The 7,500-nt window shown below is 42.3% G+C and overlaps 1 protein-coding gene across 5 annotated transcripts in view; it reads left to right on the forward strand.

Moving 5' to 3' along the window:
• LOC135110554 (uncharacterized) overlaps positions 1-7,500 on the forward strand; it is a 243,583-nt gene that overhangs the window by 119,891 nt on the left and 116,192 nt on the right. The window contains exon 6 of one of the 5 annotated variants that reach the window (XR_010273310.1): positions 3,511-4,576. The exons of the other annotated variants lie outside the window; for them this stretch is intronic. The gene's annotated coding sequence lies outside the window, so the exon portion shown is untranslated. Of the gene's footprint in view, positions 1-3,510; positions 4,577-7,500 lie in introns of those variants that run through there. 5 annotated transcript variants of the gene reach the window in all.

The following is a 7,500-nucleotide window of genomic DNA, read 5'->3' on the forward strand; positions in this document are numbered from 1 at the left end:
ACCTAGAATCATTATAACTGATGAAGACAAAAAAAAAGAGAAATAAAAAAAGCAGCAATTTTCCTCCGCGAATAGAACACTAATTCACCGAAGCAATGTAGGAAATTAATCACGCCAAGTCAGACTGAACCGGAGTGAAAGATGACGTCACGAGTTTGTAATAATGAGGTCTGGCTGGATCCCTTCGTTACTTCATCTCATTGTCAGTGGCAGTGCGTCAGTCAGTGAGTGGCCTTCGCGCTGCCTACAGGGGAGGGGTCTATGCGCGTCTCTCTCTCTCAGTAGACTTTCCCTAAACTTTTATAACGTAATGTACTGAGAGGATTAAAATGACGTGTAACCTTTCACCATAAGAACTTATCTTTCCCTAAGGTCCATAAAGATCAAAGACTTCCTGTTGAACTTTTTATTTATAGATTAACGACTTGCATTGCTCTTCTGATTAATTCTCTGACTCTTGTATAAGGTATATCTCAGGAGTCCCAGGAGCTGCCAAAGGACTGGTAAGGCATCATCATAGATATACTAAATCAAAAGTACACAGTTATTGAACACTTCGTATTCCACTTGCGGGGGCGGTACACGCGGCTCTTCTGAGTATTCATAAGATCAAAGTGTACGTCGTTTGATCATTCCAAGAGGTCGTAAGCCTCCGCCGTAAGAGGTCGAGACTCCTTCTAAGGTACACAGTAATTGAACATCATATAAATTTTTGTTTCCAGTATTCCCTTGTAGCATAGCGGTGCGCGCGGCACTTCACAAGTTTATAAAGTACACGTGTTTGCCAAGATTATATCAGGGAGATTTACAAACTTGCTTCATAAAACGATACAACTCCTCACTGAAATACCCAGTACACAAATTACTATTCATACTGCAGCCCTTCGTGTGACTTGTTTCTCGGGGGTAATTTTCTGAAGCTCAACTAACGTACAGGAACACTGAGGAGACTCGTAAACTTTCCCTGTAAGAGGCTCAAATTCCCCTCGAAGGCACTCACAATAGTTAAGCAACATATCATTTCACAATTTTTGCCTCTATTTTGCTGGTGCGTGCGTCACTCCCTGAGTTCATGTAGTATATTCCCACGTATATGCAACAAGAACATGAAAAATAGTCATAGTCATGATACTTCACCCAAAAAAGAGACTGAAATTTGCCTCCAGTGTACACAGTAATCAGACACTTTTAATTCTGCAATTTTACTTTATATGACGTGTGTCTGCGAGTAATTCCCAGAAGCTTAGATAATACATGCACCAGGAGCACTAAGGAGACTCATAAGGTTTCATGAAAAGACTTAGGCTCCTCTACTGGGCACACCATAAACAAAAGCCATTTCATATTGCAGTTTTCCTTTATAAAATAACGGTAATCAGCGGCGGGCAGGCGGTGGCATTATATCGAACTTTATAAGACGTTCATAGTTTCCGGCTTGCACACTTTTCCAGCACACTGATTCACCGAGACAACTTTCTTCGCCTCCAGGTAAACATGCAAATTATTCATGATTGTACCATTAAGCTTCTCATTACTACGCCGTTAGTTTCTTTACATCCCGGACACCATTAGTGGATTGTATTAAGGTTGGGATGGTATTTTCATAGTTAAGGTGTTTAAAGTTGTCTGGAATTGTTCATCCACTGCAGTTTGATATTTATTTGCTCTGACTGACCATGGGGAAAGTCGATGGTGTTTATATATTGTTTGCTGTGACCAGGTGAGAAATGGAAAAGGAATGGAATGAAATTAAAAATGAAACAAATGGAGGGAAATGGAAGGAAACGGAATGAAATGAGGAATGGAAAGAAATGAAAGATGGAATGAATGAACTGAGGAACTGAAAGAAATGAGAAATAGAAAGAAATGAGAAATGGAAAGAAATGAAAACTAGAAATGAAGATGGAATGAAGAGTGAGGCGTGAGTGGCAGCCTGCAGGGAGCTTTACTGCGCGCTGGACGAACAACGGCTGGTAATAATACTCTCTCTCTCACTCTTACTTCGGCCTTTGGAAGCGGCAAGTTGAGTGTGATTTTTTTCCTTTTCTTGTATTTCTATTTTACTTATTATTATTTATTTATTTATTTATTTATTTATTTATTTATTTTTTTACTATCTCTCACTCTCCCTGACACGTGGAGAGATCAGTATTATATCTGTGTCCTTCTAAATGCATCCCTACGTAGCGATCACAATTAAAAAATGCGTGGACAGCAAGATATTGGTCACTTCGTAGAGTTTGGAGCAAGAAGAGCATAATCTGGAAACTAATCTGCCCTGTTTCCTGAAATGTCTTGCTTATTGCGTTTAAAGCAGGGAATTTTTTGAAACCTTGCAGTCTCTCAGCGCGATACATACCATTTCTCCGTTAATGATTGTTTTACCGTGTCATTGATGAAAAAAAAAAAAAAAAAGACGGATTCATTGGTCAAGCGAACGTAGTAATAGTAGTAGTAGTAGTAGTAGTAGTAGTGAGAGTTTTGGCAAGAGAGTGTCTGTATGTATGAGAAAGAGAGAGAGAGATACAGAGACAGAAGAAGAACGAATAAATAAATGGTGTGTCTGTATGTATACGTGTCTGTCTGTGTGCGTGCGTGTGTGAGAAGAGGGCGGGTGAGTGAGTGGGAGTGTGAACGCCTAAGTTGATAATGAGGAGCAGGTTGCGGTGGTCTATTCGCTCAATTGACGGAAAGCTGTTCACGTGGGGCCTTTTTAGGGTGATGAGGGAGCCCGGCCGAGAATCAGACAGAGGGAAGTAATAGGTACACATTCGCTCTATGCTTTTTGTTCGAGAGATTATGTAATGGTTGGCCTTGGCGAGAGAGAGAGAGAGAGAGAGAGAGAGAGAGAGAGAGAGAGAGAGAGAGAGAGAGAGAGAGAGAGAGAGAGAGAGAGAGAGGGGGGTAAAAGAAAGGAAAGGAGAAAAGAAGGCAAGTGAAAGGAATAAAGATCAGGAGAAAAGTAAAAAAAAAGAAAAGGAGGGAAATTAAAAAGTGAAGGAAGGAGACTGAAAGGAAAAGAGGGAAAGAAATTGTAAGGAATGAGGAAAAAAAGTGTCACGTAACAAATTTTCCTCTCCTTTCCTTTTTATCTCCTTTTCACTCGTTTTTTTTTCCTTCATTTCCCTCTTCTTCTTCTTCCTGTATTCCTTTCCATCTTCCATTCTTCTTATATACTTATCATTCTCTCCTATCACCTACTTTCTTTTCTCCCTCCCTTCCTGCGATCTGTTCCTTCCTGTACCTTCCTCTCATCCTCTTCCTCCTCGCATCACCCTCTTTCCTTCCTACCTCCTAGCCCTTACATTTTCCTTCCATCCTTTCCTCCCAGTTATTTTCAGTCTCCTCTTCCCTTTATTGCATGCACGTCCCCCCCTCTCCTCTCTCCTCCCCTCCTCGTCCCTTCCATTCCCTCCCCAACGAGCACCGAACGAAACACAAAGACAGTCCAATTTGATCAAAGTAATTACTTCCGCTTGTTTTCAGAAATAACTTGTTTATATTTTACAGACAATTGAGCGTCGAGAAGCGCAGGACACAGAGAGAGGAAAGGAAAAAACGGGAGGGAAAGACAGACGGAAAAAAAATCTTGTGTGAGGGAAATGAGGAAATGGAGAAAAGAAATTAAAAAATGGAAAAAGGAAAGTGATATGGGTATAAAAGAAGAAATAGACAGAGAAAAAGAGAGAGAAGGGGGAAATGGGGGGGAAACGGGGTGAAATGGACAGAAATGGAGGAATGGGATGAGAGAAGGAATTAGAAATGACAGAAGTGACGAGTACAAGGTTGAAGGAAGCGAAAATATGAAGGAAAACGTGGGGAAATGAAGGTGAAATAAGGTGAAGACATTTTGGCAAGGACGAAAGGAAGGAAGGAAGGGAGGAAGGAAAGTGAGGAGAAGCAAAGTGAGGAAGGAGAGGAGGAGAGGTAGGTGAAGGAGAACTGGAGAAGGCAAAGAAGGAGAAGAAAAGTGAAGGGAAGAGAAAAGAGAGAAGGAAAAAGCATGATAGAGAAGGAACCAAGATTAAAAATGACTTGAAACAGGAGGAAGAGGAAAAGGAGGAGGAATAGGAAGAGGAGGAGGAAAAAGAAAGGAAAAAGGTGAGTGTGGAATTGTTAAAAGAGGGAGTAAGATAAATTAATGACGATGGAGAGAAGGAAGGTTGGTGAGAAGCGAAGAAAGGGAACAAAAAACAAAAACAAAAAAAAAATGGAATGAAGAAAGAGGAAAATAAACGGAAATGGAAAAATATGACAGGAGAAAAGGAAAAAAGTTAGGAGGATACAAAGAAAGTGAAAGGTACACTGCAGTACGAAAGAGAGGGGGAGGGGAAGGAAGAAGAGAAGAGGAAAAGGGAATAGGTGAGGGATGAGAGAGAAAGGAGAGACATGACAAAAATGGGAGGGGAGTTAGGGAGGAAAGAGCCGGAATAAAAGGAAGGAAGGAAGGAAGGAAGGGAAGTGGTAAGAGCGGAAGGAAATAGGGGGTGAGGGTCTGAGAGGGGGAGAAGGAGAGAGAGGAGGAAAAGAAGGTAGAAAATTAAAAAAGAAAGACGGGAGAGGAAGGAAGGAAGGAAGGAAAGAGAAAGGGATGAGAGCGGAAGGAAATAGGAGTGAGAGGGGCTGAGAGGAGAGAGGAAGGAGAGGAGGGGGATGTGGAGAGGGGGGAGGAGAGAGAGAGTCGTGCGCCAAGGGTCACAAACGAGCTTGTCGTGCCACAAACAGTTTACACATAAAAGCTTTTAAGGGGAGCGTCCGGTCTGGAGACGAAAAAAAATGAAAAATAATGACTTTTTGTGAAAAAAATATATGTGGTAGGTATACTTGTTGGCAGCAATCTCGTAAAGATTTAAGGGGAAATGCCCCATAGTTTCCCTTTAAATGGCATTTAAATGTCACGCAATCAACCACGTGCGTTTGTTTACATCAGCAGAGTAAGTTTTTCTTACCCAATACTACGAAAAAACGCTAAAATCTGAACTTTTTTTTGCTTGGATACGATATGGCAACACTCAAGGCGAGTGTGTGTGTGTGTGATACTAGCTCCCAGCAAGGATCCTGCCTCCTCAGTGCTCACGTAGCTCTTGTCACGGGAGGTTGTTGCTCAGTCTCTCGCGACTTCTCCCACTCTCACAGCTACTAAGCGCGTTATTTCGCCACTACAAACTACAATCTACCTCCTGCCAACCATGCCACGGTTGTCTAAGAGAAAGCAGCAGAGCAGGGATGCCTGGGGCGTGAAGTTGGATACAGAAAGGGGAAAAATACCTCGCCTGGAGCCGCCAGTCGAGCCGCCAGTCACAGCAAGATGTGGTCACAGCAAGATGTGGTCACGGGCAAGCAAAACAAAGTTTTCTGGCTTGAAAAGACTCTCATTTGTTGCACAGTCAGCAATACTGGACCATAATTATGGTTACAGGAAAGCCTGTTTGCTGCCAGCATTGAATATCAATACGAAGGCGCTAAGAAGATCTCTCACAACAGAAGATGAAGAAAGAAAGAGGCACCACGAAGTCCAGATGAAGCCGAAAAGAAAGCAGAAAGAGAAAGCATCAGCAGAGTACGAACCTGGTGGCTTCTAAAAAACCTGGCAACAAAGAGAAGTGTGGGCAACTTTGACACCCCTTGCTTGACAAGATAATACATTGCCTTTTCGAAGGCAATGGGGGACCAGGAGCCTGATATACTTAGAAATACATCTGATTGTATCAATAGATTGATTATGATAAAAAAGAACTCATAATAAACCTGAAAAAGCTTCCTAGTGTATTATAACTGGATCGTAATCGATCAATAAACTTTATCGGCCCGTATCTCAAAACATAAGTTATCCCCCTTTAAAAGTTTTCACAGGAGTTAGTTTTAGCTTGATTTCAATGAAACAAAAACTAAAACACAGAAGAATACTTCTTCTTCAAAGTTACGTAGGCGTTTTTTTTATATAGGTCTCATGTAATTTTGTATTAATATTTTTTTGGTAAAAAAAAGGCGAAAGAAAGACAGATAAAGAAAAAATCATAAAACAAAACCAAAAGCCAAAATGAAAAATCTGCCTACGTAACTTTGTTAGGTATCATAACATCTCTAAGCCACAGAAAAATAAAGGTTGTGGGCCAATTAATAACGACGGTGAAAAGTTTTAAAATTTTCCTTGAAATTGGAATTGGGGGGGTGGGGATGAGGGGGGTGGGGGCAAGAAAGGGGATCAATGTCTAATATTGATATACATGTTGCCAATACTTCACAACATAAAAATCAGAGCGATTCATGCTTATTTAGCAGAGATACAGAAACACCCATCCAAACCGGACTCTCCCCTTAATGGCGCCCCGCCATGATGCACCCGCCTGCAGGGGAGGAGGAGGAGGAGGAGGAGGAGGAGGGGGAGGAATAGGGAAGGGAGGGGAAGGGAGAGGACAGGAGAGGAAGGAGACGAAGATGTTCTTTATTTACTTCTCTCCTCCTCCTCCTCCTCCTCCTCCTCCTCCTCCTCCTCCTCCTCCTCCTCCTCCTCCTCCTCCTCCTCCTCCTCCTCCCTACTCATGAGAGGTGTGCGGGTCAAAGTGGGTGCGGAGGAAGGAGGTTTGCGAGTCAGTTTATGAGTGTTTGGGTGTTGATGCTGCAGAGAGGCGAGATGGAGGGGGGGGGGGGAGGAAGAAAGGCAAAACAGGAAGGAGGACACGGGAGGAGCGAGGGAGGGTAAGAGAGGGACTGAAGAAGAAGAAGAAGAAGAAGAGGGTAAGAGGGAAGGTAGGGTGAACATAAACTGGGAATACGACAGGACGAAGAGAAGAGGGGAAGGTGAAGGGAGGCCATAAGATATATAGGGTTAGTGAGAAGGAAAGGTACATGTGTAGTGTATTGAAGGGAGAGAGAGAGAGAGAGAAAGAGAGGGGGGGGGAGAAGGAGAGAAAAAAGGACGAAAGGAGGTAAGGCAAAGGATGCAGAGAAGCTGGAAAATAAATAAATAAAAGGATGAATGAAGGAATGATGAAAGAGATTTAGTGAGGAAAGGAATAAAGAAACAAAAGGAAGAAACGAGAGAAATAAAGAGAGAGAATGAAGCAATGACGAGACTTAGGAAATGATAAAGGAGCAATAAAGAAAGAAATGGAGAAAGAAAGGAATGACAGAAATAAGAAGTGAGGGAAGGAATGATAGACTTAAAGGAAATGATAAACGTTTAAAGAAAGGCATGGAGAAATAAACAAAGGAATGACAGAAACAAGGAAGAAAGGAAGGAAAGTTTCAGAACTGGCTTCGAAGCTTCTATTGGACTTGACTGAAGGCTTCCCGACACGTCCTGAAGCGTCTCAAGCCATTCTATATCCCGTGAGTTGTAAGTTTCTATCAGTTTCTCTTGAAGGCATTTGAAAGCTCTTATGAACTCTCCCTTAAGTCAGTCTCTCTCTCTCTCTCTCTCTCTCTCTCTCTCTCTCTCTCTCTCTCTCTCTCTCTCTCTCTCTCTCTCTCTCTCTCTCTCTCTCTCTCTTCTCTCTC

Source organism: Scylla paramamosain, chromosome 20 (assembly GCF_035594125.1).
Source record: "Scylla paramamosain isolate STU-SP2022 chromosome 20, ASM3559412v1, whole genome shotgun sequence".
Classification (NCBI taxonomy): Eukaryota; Metazoa; Arthropoda; class Malacostraca; order Decapoda; family Portunidae; genus Scylla; species Scylla paramamosain.